General features: G+C 55.0%; 1 long non-coding RNA gene across 3 annotated transcripts in view; it reads left to right on the plus strand.

Annotated features, from left to right (window-relative positions):
• LOC108176263 (uncharacterized) overlaps nt 1-20710 on the plus strand; it is a 35388-nt gene extending 14678 nt beyond the window's left edge. For all 3 annotated transcript variants that reach the window (XR_016230638.1, XR_011386974.2, XR_016230637.1), the window contains one exon: nt 19947-20710. This is a non-coding gene — a long non-coding RNA (uncharacterized LOC108176263). The remainder of the gene's footprint in view (nt 1-19946) is intronic.
• The last annotated feature ends 2113 nt before the right edge of the window (nt 20711-22823 follow it).

A 22823-nucleotide genomic window follows, 5' to 3' on the forward strand; every position in this document is an offset into this window, starting at 1 on the left:
GGGAGTTTTCACGAGACAGGTGGACACCAACAGGAAACACCGAGTCGATAAATGTCGCATCCCACCACTTAACTTCTTCGTTATTAATGGAACAGAAACCGTTTAGTTGGTGCAAATCAGAAGCAAGCATCACCACTGTGGCAAACCATTCTCCCAGAAGAATGGGGTTCTCAGCGTTGGCGGTGTTTCAGGCGTTGCTAATAGCCATGGCGTTGCTCCTTCACTGTGGATTTGGGGCAAGAGGGACCACAAGATGGATGACGGGGACCCGGGAGTGGGGGGGTGCTCATCTGGACGTCCACACGGGTGAGCTGGGGCGGTGCAGGCAGCAGTGTCCTGAGGGGGTGGCATCCTCGTGGCAGTTCCGCCACCTGTCTGGGCATCTGTCCCCGACCCGTGCATGAGACCGAGCCACTCCAGACTGCCACTTCCGGTGACAGGAACTCAAGTCACGCCAACACGAGCATCTTTAGGCAGTGAGAACCTGGCAGTCAGCAGCCGGGGCCCCCACGCCGGGTGAGGGCCCCACAGAGGGGAGCCGAGACACAGGAACCGGCGGAAAAAGCCCTCACTGACACAGGAGCTGGCAGGAGCACGCTCTCAGCAGCTGGAGGCACCCATGTACACTGCTGGGACAGCCATGAGGGCGTCCCACCAGGGAGAGAGGAGAGGATGACGCGGCTGGCGCCAGGACGCAGAACTGGCAGCAGGAAGGGGCCGACAGCCACTGGTGCCCCAAACTCAAAAACGTCTGGTTAGGTTTCCCAGTCCTGTGCTATTCATACTCGCAAGCCTCTGCTTTGTAGGCCAAAGTCACGCACGCACAGAGGGAACTCAGAGCAGGGAACTGCCCGTCCCGCAGGCTGGACCTGTGTGGAAGAAGGAAGAATCTGGAACCAAAGGAAGCAGGCACTTGGGCCATCCTCCACTGCACTCCCGGGCCACAGCAGAGAGCTGGCCTGGAAGAGGGGCAACCGGGACAGAATCCGGCGCCCCTACCTGGACTAGAACCCGGTGTGCCGGCGCCGCAGGCGGAGGATTAGCCTAGTGAGCCACGGTGCTGGCCTACTGAGAACATTTTTGCTCTATGTTTAAGGGTTCCAGAACCATCCATCCCTCCAGTGCCCTCCATCCTGGGGACATGGTGCCCCAGCCATCACCCCTTCATGGTGAGAACAACTCTCTTCCGGACTGGACGGTTTGACTGACCCTGGCTTCCAATTCTAGGAGAAATAAAGTCTAAAAAGTACCCTTGGTTCTAAGATTGCTTCTGCTTTCTGTGGCCAAAAAAGTGGGGGGTTTTCCATATGCCAGCGTTTTTGAAGTAAGTGTTCCATTTTGTGTTTTGCATCTGGCTGAGCCCCCCGGGTGATGTGTTAATGATGTTTTATGCTGGGGGTGTGGGTGTGTCTGAAGTTGACTGCTGCCACAGCCTCAGCCAGAGTGTCAACGTGAAGATAAAATGTTCATAAAGATGATTCCCAGGCAAAGAAAATGACCGTTCTGTTGTGAGACTATTTTCGGACAATTCAGAATGAGCGACTGGCAGAAATGGTTGAAAGCTACGCCGGGCGGGGAACAAAGCCCCTGTCTCCAACCTCACTTGGAGGCACGTGAACCGTCAATATTTAGCATGATTACATGCACGTATTTAATAAAAACACAAAGTTTTATTTTAAAGGATTTCTGGGCTTGGTGTGCCTGATGTCAACAAATGTTAGTGTGTATGGTTTACCTTTCCGAGTGAGGGTTCAGCAGTGGGCATTGAGCGAGATCTGCACACCCACACGCTGCAGATGGTTTCGTTTTGTAAGAGATGAAACTGCATTTGGTGGAACTGATTAAATATAAAAACACCGCCATCTGCCATTTATTCTGATATAAAGTGGTTTGGGCAGATGCTGCCATCTTTGGACATGATTGATTCATCCCTGACACGGGAGACGCTCGGAGCGCTGCAGCTGCCCGCCGCCCAGCGTGGGTTTGTGAAGCTCACGCCAGGCCAGTCCGGGGCTTCCGTCTGGACGGAGCAGGTGAACGGAGACCGCGCCCGTGGCAAGAGGCCAGGGATGGCTGAGCACCCGACTCTCCTCTCCCATGCCGCACCTCTCCTGTCTCTTTACTGGGAGGATGTTTTATAGAGAGGCGGCGTTCTGTGAATGGCCTGGTACTCCCGAGACAGGATAGCGGGCGGGTGCTGTTTTCAGATAATACTGAGTCTGTTTGGGTGCTGACGGGTTTCAAACCCTCCACACTGGTGCTACTGCTGGGTCGAAGATAGATCACGTCTCCAAGTGGACGAGAGGGTTTCATTAAAAATCCATGTGTGCAGAGAAGCCCAACCCAGGTTGGGGCAGGCTTAGACACAGCCGCATGGGCACCACGTCAGCATCTGTGGGTGTGGGAGTGCCCTGTGCGGAGTGGCAATAAGTGCTGTCTTGTACGTGGGAACATTTTCCTGACAACATTTTGCAGGACCTGAATAATTTCCGGACGAGCATGTAGGGGCCAAGACGCTTACCTGGTAACTCTTTATGAACTGTCTTTCCACTGATGACGTGATTGTCAGATGTCCAAGGAGTTTTTTCTCTCCTAGAGTATTCGAGTCAGAGGTGACCCTGGGCTTTCCCATTTTGAAATTGTGAATTCTTTGTGAATCACGAGGCAGAATGACTTGATGCCATGATTTAATGATGCTGTTTTTAATTAAATGCGGCAAAACCGTGACTCTCACAGTGCACGTGTGTGGTGCTGGTGTGCGTTCATTCATGTGTCGTTGTGTTTGTCCAGCTGTGCTGTTCATAGAAAGTTCTGTGTTTTTTTTTCTTTAAAGATTTATTTACTTATTTGAGAGGCAGAATTACAGGCAGAGAGGTCTTCCATCCGCTGGTTCACTCCCCAGAGGCCACAATGGCCAGAGCTGCACTGATCCAAAACCAGGAGCCAGGAGCCTCCTCCAGGTCACCCACATGGATGCAGGGGCCCAAGCTCTTGGGCCATCTTCCACTGCCTTCCCAGGCCACAGGAGAGAGCTGGATCGGAAGTTGGGCAGCCAGGACTCCAACTGGTGGCCATGTAGGATGCCGGCACCGCAGCAGAGGCTTAGCCTACTGTGCCACGGCGCCGGCCCTGGCAGAATTTTCTTTTCAATCAGAAGTTGCTCCATTACTTTCCTCCTGTTTACCCCACCGATCCCTTTTCACCGCAGTGTCCAGGCAGGAGGGCGGGAGTCCACGGCAGTGTCCAGGCAGGAGGGCGGGAGTCCACGGCAGTGTCCAGGCAGGAGGGCGGGAGTCCATCGCGACTCTGAGAGCATTGCACACTCACTGTGCAGTTCAGGTTCTCGGCATCAGATCCTGTTCCTCGCTCTCTTCCACCCACACCTGGGTGTTTACACTGCTCTTAGACCCTGCCCGTGTCCCCTCCCCACACCGCTCCGTGTCCATCCGTCTTCTGTATCTGCTGTTATTTTGTTTCTTATTCTCCTGGATGATGGGGACACGAGGAGTCGGCTTCTCAGTCGTTGATGGTCTCTTCCCCGCGTCACTGTGCTACTTCGCACCCTTGTCCCCAGGCTGCCTCTCTTGCTCGCCCTTCTTCGTCTCCGTCCCACCTGTCCTCTGTGGCCTTCGCCCTCTGCGATGCTTCCTTCCTGGAGCGTGCTCTTGCTAAGAGCTGGAAGAATCAGAGGAGAATGATGGATGCTGTTGTGGCTGACTTCCGCCCACCCAACCACACCCGTCCACGTGTAGAAGCCCTAACCCCTACTATCTGAGAATTTGGTGGCAAGGTCTTTAAAGAGGTTTTAATTTAAAGTGTGAAGATGGCCTTCATCCGTTGTGCCTGGTGTCCTAAGAAGAGAGGGAGTGACGATGTGAGGGGGTGCGCGGAGGGGCTGGCCTTTGTCAAGCCCAGGTCAGTGGCCTGGATGTGCCTCCCCGCCAGGCCGGGGGAGGGGCCTGGCCTGCTGACCTTGATCTTCACACCGCAGCTTTGAGGGGCAGATGCAGAAACTGGCACCCTGCCTCGGCAGTCGCACGGTAGTGAACTTCATGGGCTGCGCAGCTGGCGGGGATGCATGAGGGGCTGCACAGGACGTGAGGGGCTGCACAGGACGTGAGCGTTGCGAGGCGCGGTTCATCAGGTGGGCAACTTTGAGAAGCTGCTGCTGCTGCATTTTCCGGGTGGTCCTAGTGGGTTTGCATTGAGTCCCACCTTCCGCGTGGTTAGTGGTGTGAACCCACGAGAAGGCTGTCAAGAACTTGAAGTGGCACCTGCGCCAGGCGGTAGATCCTCGTGTGAGAAAAGTGGACGGAAAGAGAGTGAAACCCCCTCAGTGGCCACGCAGCTGCAGCCAGACGCCTGTGTGCTCACGTCCGAGGCGGCAGCTCCCCTGCTCAGCCGAGGTTCACACGCAACAGATCAGAAACACGTTCCCGGCAGGTTTGTTTGCTCCAACTTAAGCCACTTATGGAATAAAAGGTGTCTTGTGCAAAGCCGTTCAGCCTGGCCTCAGTCGCTGAGAGGTCGTTTGTAGCACTGGGCTCTCTGATGGACTCCTCCGAGTCCGCTGGCTGTGGGGCCCACCAGGGGGGCCTCGATCCTCGCTGAAGCAGAGCAGCCGCCCTTGAAGTCCAAGAGGAGAATCGAGCCAGCTGCTAATTCCTGCCGGGGGAAGGGTCTTTCAACCCAAGTTAAACAGATCAGGCCCTCGACACAGGTGGCCTGGTGTGCTGAGACCCCCAGGGAGGCTTGGGCATCACCTACAGGCAGGACCCTCAGGTCTCTGAGCTGCAGGCAGAAGCCAGGCCTGCTGGGAAACTCCTGCCCCAGCCGCATTCTGGCGCTTTCCCGCCGTGCCCTGCTCCCTGGGGGTCCTGCAGGCCCTCGCGCTGCCTAATTTGGGCCCTTTCCCCTGCGATATTGATTTTTCCCCTGCAAGCAGATTTCTCCTGCCATATGCTTGTTTAGTCCTAATTGTGGCGCGCGAGCGTCTTGCCTGCTCGGTGGCCAGGTCCCCGGAGGCTCCCCGCAGCTGAGCGCCGCGTGACCCGTGAAACCGTGTCAGCCTCATCGGGCAGCTCCTGATTAAAAGCAGCACAGGTCCAGATTGGGTTTTTGTGCCTTTGATGGGAAGCCACGCTGTTCGACTGCTCCCAGGTGACACCAGGCTCACGCATGCGCCAGGGGAAGGTTTCACTGTGGTCTGGACATGTCCCTCCAAAATCACACCGAACCTTAAGCCCCAGCCCGGCCATAAGGAGGGGCGGGGCCCTTGGGAGGTGAGTGAATGTGGACCCCCACCCTTGGGAAGGCACGGATGCCTCTGAAAAGGGCTTTAGGGGGCTGCAGGTGCCATTTTTAAAAAACGTTACCTACTTATTTGAAAGGAAGAGTGAGAGATCTCTTACCCACTGATTGATCCCCATGTCACTGCGGTAGCTTCCAGGCCAGATAGAGCCAGGAGCCAGGAACGGCACCCAGGTCTCCCACGGGGTGGCAGGAGCCCAGGTCCTTGGGCCACCATCTTCTGCCTCCCAGTCGCTTCAGCAAGGAGCAGGGTGGGAAACAGAGCAGCCAGGACTCTGGCCAGACCCTCTTGATGTGGGACGTGGGTGTCCACGCGGGGGCTTGCCTCCGCCTCTGCGTCTTTTCCCTCTGTCCTCTGCCTCTCCGTCACGTGAGGATGTAACAAGAGGTACTGTGGAGGAAGCGGCCCTCTGCAGACAGCAGACCTGCTGGTGTCTTGGCCTTGGCCTTCCGAGCCTCTGAAACAAAGAGAAATGACTTTTTGTGATTTGTGAATTACAGAAGTGGCGAGTCGGCTCCGTCGCATGGTTTTATAAATTTAGCTTCCCTGAGTGCTAGACCCCAATTAAAGTGTCAGTGAAAGCAGAAGAAGGAATGCCCAGTGTTAGGGATGCTAATTTTCATTTTTATTTTTTTATTTTTTTATTTTTTGACAGGCAGAGTTAGTGAGAGAGAGAGAGAGACAGAGAGGTCTTCCTTCCGGTGGTTCACCCCCCAAATGCCGCTATGGCTGGCATTGCGCCGATCTGAAGCCAGGAGCCAGGTGCTTCTCCTGGTCTCCCATGCGGATGCAGGGCCCCAGCTTTTGGGCCATCCTCCACTACACTCCCGCAGAGAGCTGGACTGGAAGAGGAGCAACTGGGACAGAACCGGCGCCCCGACCGGGACTAGAACCCGGTGTGCCGGCGCCGCAGGTGGAGGATTAACCTATTGAGCCATGGCGCCAGCCTATTAATTTGTTTTTTTAATGATTTATTTATTCAAAAGGCAGAGTGATGGGGTTGGGGTGAAACAGAGAGAGAGAGAGAGAGAGAGAGAGAGAGGTAGACAGAAATCTTCTACCAACTGATTCACTGGCGAAGTGGTGGCAACAGCCAGGGGTGGGCCAGGCCAATGCCAGGAGTCAGGAGCTGCATCCAAGTCTCCCACATGCTTGGCAGGGGCCCAAGCACCGGGGCCCTTCTCCACTGCCTTCCCGGCACGTTACCAGGCACTGCGTAGGAAGCAGGGCAGCTGGGACTCGTAACGGCAAGTCCCCTGTTGGGTGCCAGTGTGGCAGGCAGTGGCTTAACCCGGAGTGCCACAAGGCCAGCCCTGGGGCTGCTAGTTTTGACATTGCCCATCAACAGGTGTAGGATTTCTCAGGCCTCGCAAGATGACAAGGTGTTGACAGCCCTCGTCAGTTGGTCCTTTGGGGACAGCCAAGGCACGCTGCTTTCGGGTTGCCCCTTGTCAGTGGAGAGCCTGGCTCCCACCTGCTCAACTCCCCCGCCTGAGTGGAAGGCAAAGGAGGAGGAGGAGGTGGGGCCGGGCCGGCCCCAGGGCTGCGTGCCTGCGGGGGGGCGGGGGGATGATGCACCTGTGCAGTGGGGCTCTGGGAGACCTGAGGCTTTTTCATGGTCCGGTCAGTGCCCACTGTGAGGGGCTGGCCTCCGCAGAGCACGCTCGGCCTCCTGCGCTCCCTGCCTGGTTCCTCACCCGGCCCGAGGGGCCGACCCCAGGCTGGGAGTTCAGATCTGGCGTGCCGCTAGCTTAGAGCGAGGGGCTGGCATTTAGTTGTGGTTTTAGTTCGCAGATAGTCACACCTCGGGGATTTTCAGTTCTCTGCTCGGGCTCTCTGCTCCCTGTGCACCTGACGAGCTGAGCTCCTACTCACACCTGCAAGCAGCCCTCAACTGGGAGTGCTCTGTGTGTGCATGTGTGTGACAGTGTTGTGTGTGTGCATGTGCTCTGTGAGTGTGCCTGTGCTGTGTGTGACAGTGTTGTGTGTGTGCCCTGTGAGTGTGCATGTGCTGTGTGTGACAGTGTTGTGTGTGTGTGCCCTGTGAGTGTGCATGTGCTGTGTGTGACAGTGTTGTGTGTGTGCGTGTGCCCTGTGAGTGTGCATGTGCTGTGTGTGACAGTGTTGTGTGTGTACGTGTGCCCTGTGAGTGTGCATGTGCTGTGTGTGACAGTGTTGTGTGTGTGCGTGTGCCCTGTGAGTGTGCATGTGCTGTGTGTGACAGTGTTGTGTGTGTGCGTGTGCCCTGTGAGTTTGCATGTGCTGTGTGTAACAGTGTTGTGTGTGTGCATGTGCTCTGTGAGAGTGTGCATGTGCTATGTGTGAGTGTTGTGTGCATGTGCCCTGTGAGTGTGCATGTGCTGTGTGTGACAGTGTTGTGTGTGTGTGCCCTGTGAGTGTGCATGTGCTGTGTGTGACAGTGTTGTGTGTGTGTGCCCTGTGAGTGTGCATGTGCTGTGTGTGACAGTGTTGTGTGTGTGCATGTGCCCTGAGTGTGCATGTGCTGTGTGTGACAGTGTTGTGTGTGTGCATGTGCCCTGAGTGTGCATGTGCTGTGTGTGACAGTGTTGTGTGTGTGCGTGTGCCCTGTGAGTGTGCATGTGCTGTGTGTGACAGTGTTGTGTGTGTGTGTGCCCTGTGAGTGTGCATGTGCTGTGTGTGACAGTGTTGTGTGTGTGCGTGTGCCCTGTGAGTGTGCATGTGCTGTGTGTGACAGTGTTGTGTGTGTGTGTGCCCTGTGAGTGTGCATGTGCTGTGTGTGACAGTGTTGTGTGGATGTGTGTGTTTGCATGCTGTGAGTTATGTATGTGTATACATGTGTATGTGTGTGTGCTGTGTCTCTGTGTGTGTTGTGTGTATATGTGTGCATATGTATATGTTGTATGTGAGTTGTGTATGTAAATACTGTGTGTGTTGTCTGTATATGTGTGAGTGCTGTGTGTATGTGTGTTGTGTGTGTGTGTGCTGTGTGTGTATGTGTGAGTGCTGTGTGGATGAGTGTGTTGTGTATGTGTGTACTGTGTATGTGTGTGTGCTGTGTGTGTATGTGAGTGCTGTATGGATGCGTGTGTTGTGTATGTGTGTACTGTGTATGTGTGTATGCTGTGTGTGTATGTGAGTGCTGTGTGGATGCGTGTGTTGTGTATTGTGTACTGTGTATCTGTGTGTGTATGTGTATCTGTGTGTGTATGTGTGAGTGCTGTGTGGATGCGTGTGTTGTGGATGTGTGTTGTGTATTGTGTACTGTGTGTGTGTGTATATATGTGAGTGCTGTGTGGATGCGTGTGTTGTGTATTGTGTACTGTGTGTGTGTGCTGTGTGTGTATGTGTGTGCTGTGTGGATGTGTGTATTGTATATGTATATACTGTGTATGTGTGTGTGTGCTGTGTGTATATGTGAATGCTGTGTGGATGCGTGCGTTGTGTATTGTGTACTGTGTATGTGTGTGTATATGTGAGTGCTGTGTGGATGCGTGCGTTGTGTATTGTGTACTGTGTATCTGTGTGTGTATGTGAGTGCTCTGTGGATGCGTGTGTTGTGTATTGTGTACTGTGTATGTGTATGTGTTGTGTATGTGTATACTGTGTGCTGTGTGTGTTTGTGTGTGCTGTGTGGATGCGTGTGTTGTGTATTGTGTACTGTGTATGTGTATGTGTTGTGTATGTGTATACTGTGTGCTGTGTGTATGTGAGTGCTGTGTGGATGCGTGTGTTGTGTATTGTGTACTGTGTATCTGTGTGTGTATGTGAGTGCTCTGTGGATGCGTGTGTTGTGTATTGTGTACTGTGTATGTGTATGTGTTGTGTATGTGTATACTGTGTGCTGTGTGTGTTTGTGTGTGCTGTGTGGATGCGTGTGTTGTGTATGTGTATACTGTGTATGTGTGTGTGCTGTGTGTGCATATGTGAGTGCTGTGTGGATGCGTGTGTTGTGTATTGTGTACTGTGTATCTGTGTGTGTATGTGTGAGTGCTGTGTGGATACGTGTGTTGTGTATGTGTATACTGTGTATGTGTGTGTGCTGTGTGTGTATGTGAGTGCTGTGTGGATGTGTGTGTTGTGTATTGTGTACTGTGTGTGTGTGTGTGAGAGACAGAGAGGGCGTGCACATCTTCACGTCATATGTGGACTTGATCCACCATGGCAGCTTCTGGGTGGTCTCCCTTTCTGTCCACTCTTGGTGACTTTGTGGCCTGGATCAGTCCAGGCTTAGTCCTCGTTTCTAGACTGCGCTGTGACGCTGGGCGTTGCCCACCCGCCGTATCGTGCACGTGTCAGAGTCACCGGCTGGAGTGCGGGGTGTCTGAGTGCCGGGGCGGCATCCTCGCCCTGTGCCGTGGCCGCTCCTTCTCCTGCTCAGCTGTGGCCCAGGGCCTTTGCACGGAGCTGGGACAGCTCGTTCTTCGGTTCGTCAAACCATGTAGGCTGCCTTGACTGTTTTCTGTGAAGCCATTTTTTTTTTTTCTGATGTGACCAAGTTTTTAAGTGGCCCATCATATGAATTCTTGGAAACGAAAGCCTATTCAGGTGGGATGTAAAAATTGCCAAGATTTTAAGGTGAGAGCGAGAATTGAAGGGAAGTAGATCTGAGTGACGACAGGGGAGGCGGGTGGGTGGAGTTCCTGAGGTCTGAGCTCGGGTGGTCTGCACGTTTGTGCCGCTGGGCTCCTCCTGGGGCGGGAGGGTCCGAGGCCCCACTCGGGCGATGCTGTGGAGGCACCCACATCAGTCATCACACAGGTGCGGCTGCTGCGTGGGTCTCAGTGGGGACAGGGACAACGAAACCTGTGCCCGCATCTGAGGAACTTGGGCCGAGGAAATACACACAAAGTAAAACGCCCGCCGAGTCTCTGGGTCAGCGGTGGAGACTGGTGAAGCAAGGCCTGGTGAAATGCATCAGTTAAATCCTCTTCCTGTTCTTTAAAATGATGGCAGTGATCTACGTTTATTGAAATGGAAGAAATACGCTTAATGTTGCTAAGTAAAAAAAATGCTGATCGTGAGCTTGCCGGTATAGATATATTGTGGGGTCAAATTTGCATATGTGTGTATGTAAGCCCCACAAATATATTTATTTATTTGATATATATGTATTTATGCATAGGAAAACCCTGGACATTTACCTACAACAGGGTATTAGTGATGACTATCCCATAGGGGAAGAAATATGGGTTAATTTCTTCTTTGTATTTTGTTTCTTATGATTTTTTAAAGCATGATTTTGCTGGTTTATTATATAGAAAAAGTAACTGTAGAGTTGTTGGTTTTAGTTGCTGGGCCTGGGCTTACTTCCCGGACCTGAAATCCCTGCCCCCAGAGCTGGGAACTCAGCCCTGGCTGCTCCCTGGCCCCAGGGCCACAGCAGCTGCTGGAGTTCCGAGTCCCGTGTAGGTCCCTGGAGCCCTGACTTTATTCCTGAGTCGTGGATGTTTTCTGGCTGCTTCCTGTCTTGAGCCCTTGCCTGGCCGTCTGCCAGCATCCCAGCTCTTCCCGTCCCTCCTCGTCTTTGTGGGGCTGCCCTGGATTGGCAGGTGGCCTCACGCCCCAGCTGTGGTCACAGGAGCTCTGCCACCTGTTCACGTGTGTTCCACAGAGCTGTCCTCTGGGAGCTGTCATCTAGTGAGACAGTGACCTCATTGCCCACCTGCCATCTGCTCGGGTCTGGGCTGTGTCCATCAGAGTGGGCTGCCTCTCAGTCCGACAGTCCCAGCCCCTTGTCCCATGTGCCCGCCCATGCTGTGGGTCTCATTCCTGCTCAGGCCCACCCTAGCCTGTCCACAGCTGTGCCCATTCTCAGCTCTGAGTGCTGGAGAGCCCAGCCCCGGGGGAGGCTGGACAGGTGTGTGTGTGCAGCTATCAAATAACCTGGGTTAGTGAGAGCTCTGGGAGAGCAGGGGAAAGGCTGGGCACTGGCGGTCATGTGGGAGAATTGTTAGAACCATTGCTTTGGATCTTACTGAGAATTTGCTGGGAGTATTACCAGCTGTGATGTGGGTGCTGCAGGGGTCCCGGCTCCCCCTCCCTGTCTTTCCTCTCCATCCCCTGTGGGGCCTGGAAATGGAAGAAGTGCCCTCAATGGCTGTGACCTCCTGGGAGGGTTTGTCTCTGAACAGGAGGATCTGGGACCCACCCCAGCCTTGGCGTGAGCCAGGCTGATAGCAAGCAGGCATTTCCAGCCTGGCTCCTCCCACCAGCTCTGCCTCATTCCACACGAATGTCACCCACTCTGCTGTTCCCTGAGCTGGCCTCAAACCTCAGGCCTCACTCGAGCACCTGCAGCCCGCGAGCTCTGCTCCTCTCTCTGCGGTCTCTTCTCCCCGTCCTGTCTTCACCCTGCTGCCTTCACAGCATCGGCCCATCTTACGGTCTGTGCACCTTACCAATCCAGGTGTGGCCGCCTAGAAGAGGTGGGACTATCAGGAGGCGACTGGGCCAGGGGGGCTCCTCTGTGAGGAGTGGGTGGGCGGCCCTTGTGAAGGGCTTCGTGCTACCCTTCCGCCTTCCGCCATGTGAGAACGCAAAGTGCCCTGTGTCCGCTGCTCGCGACGGCAGCTCAGCAGACTAAGACAGTCCCCATGTCCAGGGGTGGTGAGATGCAGGTGCAGGGGACACAGCTCAGCCTTTAGGAGTGTACCCTCTGGCCTCTAAGAATCGCTGTCTTTCTCACCGGCAAGGCGTGTCTGTCCCCATTGCACGGGTGCACACATCAGAAGGCGCTCGCTCCCCCGGGGTCTCTGACATGGGCTGAGGGCGCGTGCAAGGCTTCCACATCCTGTGCTGGTTCGATCCTTCACGGTGCCAGGTAGGAAAGCCAGGTCCAATGCAGACAGAAACGACGCTAAAGAAACAAACTTACTGTGTTTACAATACAGAAGCAAGGCTCGGGGGCTCTAGTGGGAGGTCGAAGGTCACAGGGCTGGTGAGGGGAGGAATGGGGCAGGACACAGCCCCTGAGAAGCGTCGTCTCCTTCCGTTCTGTGATTCTGCGACACTAACTGGTCTGCGTCCTGCCTGGCAGGGGCTGATTTGTTGATGTGTGGCCTCAGAACGAGCGTGTTTTCTCAGAGGGGCTGTGCGAGGCGCCGTGTGCATGGTGGTACCGTGTGCATTGGCTCTGCGGGCCAGCTTCTGCCCAGGAGTCACTGGAGTACCTTGTCGTTGGTCTAACTGTTGGGCATTTCATTTCAGGACCCCAGGTACTGAGAGCAGGTGGAAACTCACTCATGCTGCTGTCGGAGGGGACAGAGGGGCTCTCCCCACGTGGGAGCACCTGGGATGTGCCTGCTCACTCCTTGTGGGTCCCACTGGGCGGGGCACGGCTCCAGCTCTCCCAGTGCAGTGACTGCTTTTCCCAGTGCCACGGCTGAATGTCCTGATGAAGACCATGTGATCTAACAGCTGTTCCGACGCTGTGGCGTGTTCTAAACAACATGCCGTGTCCAGTTCCACTCGGGTCTGACCTGGGCAGGGACAGGTGCAACACCTCTATCTGTTGGACGCTGCCTGCTGCCGCTCCCCTTTCTGTGAGCTTTCCCTCACGCTAAGAGGGATGTAGTAGGGCTGATCTAAGGAGGCTGGGGGATTCCACGCCTACAGGTGAGGAAGCAGTCCCTGTGGGCAGGTGTCGGGGGAGTGAGCCAACCTGGCCAGGGCAGCAGAGGAGCCAGAGTGACCGGGCGTCACTCAGTGGGTGTCTGGGAATGTGCTGTGGGTGGGGTGAGGCAGTTGAGTTCAGCTGATAGAAACACTGGAGGATCAATTGTGCTTTCCCTTCCTAGAGACAAGGCTGTCACCTGAAGTGACCACCACAGCAGCATTTGTCCTTGCTTCCGAAGACCATGTACTTAAGGGTTTGGCGATCAAGCCCTGGCAAGTCAGCTCAGTCAGCGCCGGGGCAGACAGAGCGCCCAGAGAGGAGTTGCGAGCACACGAGTCCCTGCCTCCCAGTGTAATTCTGCAGATGCGCTCGGCTTCCACAGCCAGTGATCAATAATTCATTTGGCTGGTGACTGCCGAGGGCATGATTTAATATGTCCAGCTAAATTATGCCCCCCTAGGACACTCACGCATACCAGCGGAAAAAAATTACAGGCACTGCAGTGCCCGCCCTTACTTGAAGCAGGCCTGCGTGCAGGCCTTGATGTGCGGTTTGGAGAAAAACAGCAGCAAAAAGTGGCCTTGTGATCCAGTCGGGGCCGCAGTGTGGAGAAATCCACGTGAATCTGGGACTGCGGGGCGGGGGTGGGGCTTCATGGACGCCGCCAGCCCCATCGGAGCAGCTGGCATTGGTGTCTGCTCTTGGTCTCCCAAAACCGTGCTCATCACCGCAAGGCCTAAGGCCACCCGAACCCCGGAGGACCACAGTTGTCTGGAGTGGTCCCGGGTAAGCGCCATGATTCTTGCAGGCCGCCCCCCCCCACCACCAGTCTTGGTCTCTGCTTATTCCCCTGCCAAGTTTTTTGGCCTCTGGTGGCCTGGAGGAGGTGAGCGACACTGGGTAAGCTGGCAGAGGTGTTCAGGCCCGTGCTTGAGGCCACCTTGACCGTGTGTCTGTTGTGTGACATCAGCGTATCACAGGCCTGGTTTCTGTTTGAAAAAGGGAATCCGGCATTCGGCAGCTTCTGCATGAGGCTAAGTTGTACACTTTTTGAAAAGAGCCGAGTGACAATCCGCCCCCTTTGTTTTCTCTGTGGCTTCATGCTGGGGCCATGCCGGACACCGAGGCCTCGTGTTGGAATCTCCCTTCTCCGTGGCCGTGCCCCTGGAAAGAGCAGTTAGCACAGCGTGGAGCAGCAGTGCGGGCTGGGGGTCGGGCTCCTTGGGTTCAAGCCGCGGCTCCATTGCTCACGGCCTGCGTGATCTTGGCCATCACTTCCCCTGTCCGAGCGTGAGCTTGCACATCTGTGGAATGAGCGTAATGCTATCGTCCTACCACTCCCGTAGGGAAGAGCAAGTGAGCTCCGGTGCAGTTTCCTTCTCAGGCAGGCTCGGTGAGGCTCGGTATCGCTCCTGCCAAAGCACTTGCTAGCAGTGTGTGCTTATCGTTGTAATTACGATTGCTCCCCAGTCTTCCTGTCTCTCTATCCCAGCCAATCACTGGCCACAGCCCTGCTCCACACCTTCTGGGATCTCAGAGTCCTGTGTGCTCCCCTGCAGATGGGAACAGATGACAGCCAGGGCGGCCGTAGGGTACACATCACCCACTCCACAGACCCCGAGTCAAATGACCCTTGATCACCACGAAGGCGGCCCGGGGATGCCGTGTCCTGTGGGTCTCAGGACCGTGACCTGACACCTTCTGATCTCTCAGGAGCTGCAGGACGCGGAGATGAGCGCCGTGGGAGGAGTGGGGGAAGGGCTGTGGGCTGGAGCTTAGCGAGGTGGGGGAGGAGAGCCAGCTCAGACAGATGTGGACAGAACCATCCCCAGGCTGTGTCAGAAATTTGGATTTTGTTTCCACGTCACATGAGACGTTTGATGCCAGGGAGAGACCTGAGCAAGTGTGCTTGTCCAAGGTGAGCTGTTTCACTGTGGACAGCTCGCACGGGAGAGCACGGGGGCTCCAGACAGTTGATGGAAGTGCATATTAGGAGAACGTGTGCATGAACTTCCTAAATTCTTTTGCCCCCGAAATAACATCTTGTAATTCCCTTGTCATCCTCTGTCTGGTTTCCTGTTGCTGCTGTCACAGTTGCTGTCGACTTTGCCACATCAGTCACTGCCACAGCACCGACCCATTCTGTCACAGGGGTGCAGGGCTGGGTGACACCGCGAGCCTGCGTTCCTGCCTCCTGAGTTTCCGTCAGTCTCCTGCATCTCCTGGGCTGTGGCTCTGCCTCCATCTTCAAAATGCATCCCCCGTCCCTGTCCCCTTCCCCGTCCTGCTGACACGTCACCGTCCCTCTCTGTGACCATATGGGAACCCAGACAACCCAGAGCAACCCTCAAGGTCAAGATCCTCCATGTAGCCACATCTGCAGGGGCTCCGGCCACGATCACAGGTCCAGAGGTACGGCGTGGACGCTGTTCACTGACCACAGGGAGGAAGACTGGCAGCAGGACGACCAACTCCTTTCTCCCTCCCTCCCTCACTCCCTCCCTCCCTCCCTCCTTCCTCCCTCCCTCCCTCCCTGCCTCCCTCTGCTAGAGTTAGACAGTGAGAGAGAGAGACAGAGAGAAAGGTCTTCCTTCCGTTGGTTCACCCCCAAAATGGCCACTATGACCAGAGCTATGCCGATCTGAAGCCAGGAGCCGGGTGCTTCTTCTCCTGGTCTCCCATGCGGGTGCAGGGCCCAAGCACTTGGTCCATCCTCCACTGCACTCCCGGGCCACAACAGAGAGCTGGACTGGAAGAGGAGCAACCGGGACTAGGACAGCGCCCATATGGGATGCCAGCACTGCAGGTGGAGGATTAACCAAGTGAGCCACGGCGCTGGCCCCAAGGACAACCAATTTCAAGACTGTCAGGCAGTCCTGGGCTGCAGCAGGTGGAGTGAGGGCCGTGGACTTGGGAGGCAGCATCCACAGGTGCCACGTGACTGTTGCTGGGAGATGGGGTGGAGGCCTGAGGGCCAAGCCCAGGTGTCCTGCTTGGGTGTGACGGATGCAATAACGACCCAACTCGTTCCGAGTTTCTCCAGCAACCAATGGTGAATAAAAATTCCCAAAGTATCTGGAATTTATAAGGCTTATGACAAGGAGAGAACTCATGATTATAAATTGGTTATCATTGGATAATTATGCACCAATTTTGCCTGAATCATTAATTAGCAAATGAATCAACATCTGCTGATATCATAAACAAGCTATTCTAAATTATCCTTTCAGAAACACCATGCAGTAGGAGGAAAGACCTACGGATGTGAAGATCGGGAAATATTTCCTAGCACTATTTTTCTGTTTCAGGGTATGTTTTAAAAACCGTTTGAGAACTCTCGACTTTCACTCAAAAAACTAAAGGCAAGGCTGAGCTACAGCAAATTAAGTGCTTCAGTTTAAACACTGAAATGTAATCAACTGCTGCATATTCTCTTGCTTCTCCCCCGCCCCAAGATTGATTTATTTATTTATTTGAAAGTCAGAGTCACAGAGAGAAAGGGAGAGAGAGAGAGAAAGAGAGAGAGGTCGGTTTTCCATCTGCTGATTCACTCCCCAAATGACCACAATGGCCAGGACCGGGCCGGGCCGGAGCCAGGAGCTGCACTTGGGTCTCCCCCATGGGTGCAGGAGCCCCAGTGCTAGGACCATCCTCCGCTGCTTTCTCAGGCGCATTAGCAGGGAGCTGGATCAGAAGTGGAGCAGCCAGGCATCAAACTGGCGCCCATACTGGATGCCGACGCTGCAGGCAGTGCCTTTCCCTGTACCACACAGCACTGGCCCTGGCTGTGGTTTCTCAGGGCTTCTCCACCTGTCTCCAACAAGGTCGTGGAGCCTTCCTGCACGGCAGCTCAGGGCTCCCGGAACCAAAGCAGAAGCTTCCAGAACTACCAAGTAAAACCAGAGGACGCCCAGCTCCATCTGCGTCTCGGATAGACAGTCACTCTCCAGTGTCTCAGATATGCGTGGGATACACAGGCGCCAGACCACTGGTTTTCTCTATGAAAGCCTCATTGAGCTGGGCAGCCACAGCCTGGACTGGCCGGCACGACCCCCTGTGTGTCAAAGCAGGCACAGGTCAGCCCTGCTCCCAGGGGAGGACGAGCGGAACCCAGCTCTGCCTGGGGAAAGGGTGAAGGCAGTGTGGACTTTGATTCACCACCAGCACTGCAGTTCACCCGGCCTTTGCCGGCTGTGCGTCCACAGTCCCTAAGCCCCTCGCAGATAGCCCTGGTGACGCGGTGCCGCTGCTGGCCCCAAATCATAGTGGCCTCGACACAGCAGGTGGACTGCGATGCAGGGACGAGCTGGATCCGCCCGTGAGGCCTCCATCACTCAAGGACCTCCTCACTCTCTGAGCGTCTGTTTTCCCCACTTGCTCTGTGGCTGTCACCAGAATTAGCACTTGGGACAGCTACTGGGTGGGTAAACCAAGGCCAGCTAGTGGGCCGTGTCCCCCCCCGCCCCCCGCCCCCGGGATTGCTGCCACTGTTGTCAGTATCTCAAGCAGCAGGGATGTGCGATGGGGTCCTGAGGCTTGCTGATGATGCCTCCTGTGGGCTCTGCAAGCTGCTGGTGCTCCGGCTCCTTCACCGCGTCCCGTGTGCCTGGTGGCTGAGCGGACTCAGCACCATAATGGATGCAGCTCTCACACCTGGGCCTTTCGAGGGAAGGCAGGCACCCAGCTACTGGAGTCACCGCCATTGCTTCCAGGGGTTTGCACTGGCACTCCTGGCGTCAGGAGTGCAGCCGGGACTCCATCACAGGCGCTCTGGGACGGGACACGGCTGTCCAAGCCAGCATCGTAGCCGCCAGGTTAAATGCCCGCCCCTTAACTACCTGAGTATTTTAGAACCAGCATCGCTGGCAGTAGGAAGGGAGGATCAGGTGGGACAGTCGCCTCCTGGAAGATCCTGATTTCTCACCCCAACCCAAGCTTCTCCACGCACCTTAAACGGCCGCGATCTTGATGTACCTGTGTTTTGAATGTTCCCGGTGAGTGTGCTGTGTCCGTCGCACTGCTAGTGTTTAGGAGCTGGGTAAAGGCCGTGTTTAAGCACGCAGGTGCATTTCTGTGTGGCTGCAGAGCTCATGTGCGTGCTGCCTGAGACAACACCTGTTCCTTCCCACGCTTGTTCCTTGAGCTCCACATACAGCAAGCAGCCTTCAGACCGTTGGTGGGAGACCTGGAGAAGAATGGCCGGATGTGTGTGGGTCAAACAAACAGGGGTCAAATTGAACATACACAAACTATGCGACAAAGGACATTTTGAAAAATAAAACTGAATTTTTAGGCTTGTCATAGCCCGTACTCTCAGGTAGACGAAAGCCCCTATGTGAAAGAAAAAGGCCTCATTTAAGGAAATTAAATGATCCTGTCGTTTGTCACAAAGATTAATAGGATTTTAAAATGGAGTGAGCTCCAGCGAAGCTCAGTGAGTCACAGCGGCCTTTCACACTGGCGGTGTTCCTGAGAAGATTATTAATTAACACACCAGAAACTATTTCAATGTAACATCGTGGTGCAGATTTAAACACCCAAATGGAAAATGCTTCTTATTAAGGTTTCTCATCCTTTCTTAAAATTAAAATGCGAAACTAATTAAAACCAAAGGTACTTTAAAAACAGTTTGCTTCCAAACAGATTTTTAATATATGCCAAGCCGAGTATGAGCCTAGAGCTAATTTTTTTTCCTGCTGGAATCAGAAATCTATTAAAAATGGAATTTCTAATGGATGTCCTAGTCGCCTTTCCTCTCTTCCTTGCGACGTGCGTGGCAAAGGCGGGATTTGGAGCCGCGTTGTGTGTGTCTCCAGAGCTCAGCCAAGCTTTGGAAGCACAGTGCTCCTTCCTACCGCCTCGCTGGTGATACTTCCACGGGCTTCCGCCGCCTGCCGTGCCGATTCCTGTTCCTGGCTGTGAAGGTGACGCCCTACGCGTCCTGGCCTCCACCTGTTTTCCCCTTTCCTCTCGCTTAGATGTTCTGTTGTTTGGCGTACGTAAGGTTTCCAGTGGTTTGGACACGCCGAGCTCACTCCTGGCCCCAGGTTCTTGTATGTCTAATTCCTTCTGGAATGTTCTTACTGCAGATTATCACGCAGCCTGCTCCTCACGGTTCTGAGTCCGGTCTGGCCTATGCACTATCGTTTCCCTCCATCTCATTAGGCTGGGCTGTTTTCCTTCCAGCACCTTCACTCCCTGGGAACACCCCAGTGATGGTTTTTATGGTCTGTCATTTACTCTTTGTCTTTCTGAACTGAGGGCGAGACCCTGCCCTGCGGGGGCAGTCTGAACTCTGGTCTCTGGAGCCATGGTCCCCAAACCTTCGTCGAATGAACAGAGGGGCATAGGGCATGCGGAAGTTACAGGAAGTGATTCCAGAAGAGCTGGCGAAGAAAGAGGCACTGGTGTCAAAGAAGTGGCCGGTGCCTCCCGGGGCAGCCCACAAGAACCTGAGAGAACAGGGTGGCAGGGGCTGGGGAACACGCGTGCAGGATGCTCGGCTCCTCTCTGCATCGAGGACAAAGAAAGCTGACGACACTGAAATAGCGGCGCTGGTAGCCGCAAGGTGCCCGAGTAACAGATGAGAGGAGACGGAGACTCGTGTTTCTCCTCCACCTTTTGACTGTTGAAGATTTGATCTATTTATTTGAAAGAGTTATAGGGAAAGAGAGAGAGAGCGAGAGAGCTCTTCCATTGCTGGTTCACTCCCTAAATGGCCACCAAGGCTGGGGCTGGGCCAGGCAGCAGCCGGGGGATTTTTCTGGGTCTCGCGTGTGGATGCAGGGGCCTGAGCACTTGGGCACAGGCGCATCAGCAGGGAGCTGGATCAGAAGCGGAGCGGCCAGGACTAGAACTGGCCCTGATATGGGATGCCGGTGGCATCACAGGCCGAGGCTTGACCCGCTATGCCACAGCACCGGCCCCTCTCTCTCTCTCTCAGCCCCACTAGCTGTCTTTCTAGGTTTAGAAGTTCTAAGGAAACGCCAGAGCAGTGGATGCTGGGCAGTTACAATGTTCTCTTCTTCTTCCTCACAGGGAACCGGATGCCCTTTCACCCACAGCCGTGCAGGTCCAGCTCGTTGACCGCAGGGGTGACTGCCGTGTGCCCGCTCTCTGCTCCGAGGGACAAGCCGCTCCAGCCTCACCCCCGCACCTCTGCTCAGTCTCACTTCCTCAGCAGCAGCGTCGGCGCCCAGGGCGTCCCCTGCGAGGTTTTGGCAGACCCTACATTGCCGTGGGAACTTGCAGGTGCCCTGGGGGGAGGGGCATTCTGCCACCAAGCCTCCATCTCAGAAGCTTCAGCAAAGATGATTTTTTTTTGTAGTTTAAGAACGCGCTGCTGTACGTAGCCTGAAACCACGCACTTGTTGCTAGTTTGTAGGGAAAGCCGAGGCCAGCAGTGAGCAGCGCCTGTGGCTGCAGGTCCCGGAAAACCTGAGCTGGCTCAGAAGGGCCCAGTGCCCGGTGCCTGCTGTGAGTGACCAGACGGGCAACGAGAAGGCCAGAGTGAGCGTTTGGTGTCGCTGGTTCAGGTGTCACTTGTGATACCCGCATCTCATTTTGGAGCGTTTGGGTTCGAGGCCCTAACTCGCTCTCCACTCTGGCTGCCTGCTAACGGGAGGCAGCAGGGGGCGGCTTAAGAAGCTGGGCTCCTGCCGTCTATGTGGAGACCTAGGGTGGGTTCTCTGCCCCTGACTTCAGCCCGGCCTAGCTCTGGCCATTGTGGGCACCTAGGGAATGAACCTGTGAAAGGCATGTCTGTTTCTTTGTCTTTAAATAAAAAAAGTCTAAAGGCAAAAGAGCAAGTTCTTATGGCCCTGTGACTTTTTGCTGGCTGTTGGGCATCAGCAGCAATCATTGTAGTTTCCCTTTAGCGTGGCTGTCGTGTAATCTGGAAAAGCGAACTTTAGATCAAAGGTAACCACTTTATCTCTGCGTGCACGGACTCTGTATGCTTTACATGGAAGCCAGAGGCAAGCCAGCAGGTGTGTGTTGAGGGATCCGTGTGTGGGACCCCAGGGACTCTGGGGACACAGCGGCAAGCCGCGGCCCGGCCCTGGGGGACAGGGACCCTCCGGGAAGCGACATTTCTCAGCGGTCAGCTCTGTGACATCATCACCCCTGTGACATGTCTAACAAAACCATGCAATCGACTCTCTTCTCAGTACGGAACCTTGTGTCACAAAGAGAACCGCCGGGCGCAGAGCTTGTGAAAGGAGAAGGCCCTGACCGTTTAACAGTCAGGGTCAGGAGCAGGGAGCCAGGATAAAGCCGTGCTCCGCGGTCGGAAGATTGCGGAGGGAGCCGGGCGGCCCTCACTGGACCCCTCCCCAGCCTCGACGAGAGGTTCGACCCCGGTGACACCAGTACCCTGGAGGAACTGCCCAGTGTCCCAGTGCTGTGGCAGGAGCTGCCCCAGGTGACCCGAGTGAGGTGCCCTGTAGGACGCCATGCACACTGTGCGCTGAGCTCTCACAGGTGGCCATGGTCAGTTTCACAGGACACGTGTCTGTGCCTTTCACCCAGAGACTCGGGGACGTCTGCGCTCTCCTGTTTTCTGTCTCTTCCTCTGTATGTGCTGCCAGCCACTGCGTGTGTTCTCTGTGTCTAGCCCATTGCTTAAAAGCCTGGTTTCACACTGAGCCTTTCTCTCTCTCTCTCTCTCTTTTTTTTTAAATTTGTTATTTATTTGAAAGGCATCTGCTCATATACTCCCCATTTGGCCACAACACTCAGGGTTGCATCCTGGTGAATCCAGGAATCAAGAGCTCCAGCCTAGTTTCTCAATTACCTGGGCTGTCACCCTTTGCCTTCCCGGCACGTTAGCAGGGAGCTGGATCAGAAGCAGGGCAGCAGGGACTTGAAGTGGCGCTCTTGCGTGGGATGCCAGTGTCCTAAGCAGCGGCTTTACCTGCTGTGTCACGGTGCCGTCCCTGAGACCTGAGTGATGCAGTGTCTCCTTTGCTTTAATTTCTAGCATGATAAGTATCGGCAGCCCTCATCAACAAAAGCTCTTTGGAGTACACAACTTTTAAGGATGCGAATGGGTCCTGAGACTAAAGCTGGAGGTCTCTCTGACTGAGTGGAAGCTGAGCTGGACGAGCGAGTGCGGATTCTCTGCTGCCATTTGTCTGTTATTTCGCCAGCTCTAACTGGGTGTCCACTTTGTGCAAAGTGGGGAGGGACATGTGGCAGAGGGGCTGCAGGTGGGGAGGGACAGAGCCCTGGGGAACCCATGGCCACTGCTTTCAGGGAGCTGAGTAGGAGTGGATTTGCTGGCCAGACACACGCCTTGCCCCATGCGGCTGTTGGCCACCTGCTCTGCAGGGTGCCTGCGGTCCACAAGGCTGGTGGACAAGCACTGGGTCCTTCCGCGCAGGCGGGGCCGACACGGGGACACAGGTGTGAGCAACTGCTCTTTCTGCTTCTCTCCTCGTGGGCAGGCGGAGCGCTCTGGGGGCTCCTGTGTGGCTGTGGCCTGGGGTTTGCAGCCCCTTCTGCAGACAGCCGTGGGCGTGCAGCCTGCGACACCGACCACGGAACACAGTCCCAGCAGATAACCATCAAGTCGCTCTGCCGGCTGCGAACCTCGAGCCAGAGCTCTGGGCACCTTCTGGGCTCTGTGGTCTTACACTGCTACCTGCCCTTCTAAACTTGGCTTTTCTTTGAAGCAGTGTTCCTGTTTTGACCCTCAAAAGTTACCGCCTCCTTACATTGAGTTTTTTTTTACTTTTTACCACTTAGCATTTGGGGCCGCAGATACTGTCGGAAAACATCTCCTTCTCACCCTCAGCTTGCTTGGCAGCCTCCGTTGTTCTGTTGAGTGTGTGACCCAGTTTCTTTCTTTCTTTTTTTTAAAAGATTTTATTTATTTATTTGAGAGGTAGAGTTGCAGACAGTGAGAGGGAGAGA

This window comes from Oryctolagus cuniculus, chromosome 2 (genome assembly GCF_051225735.1).
Source record: "Oryctolagus cuniculus isolate XC-2025 breed Fujian yellow rabbit chromosome 2, ASM5122573v1, whole genome shotgun sequence".
NCBI lineage: Eukaryota > Metazoa > Chordata > Mammalia > Lagomorpha > Leporidae > Oryctolagus > Oryctolagus cuniculus.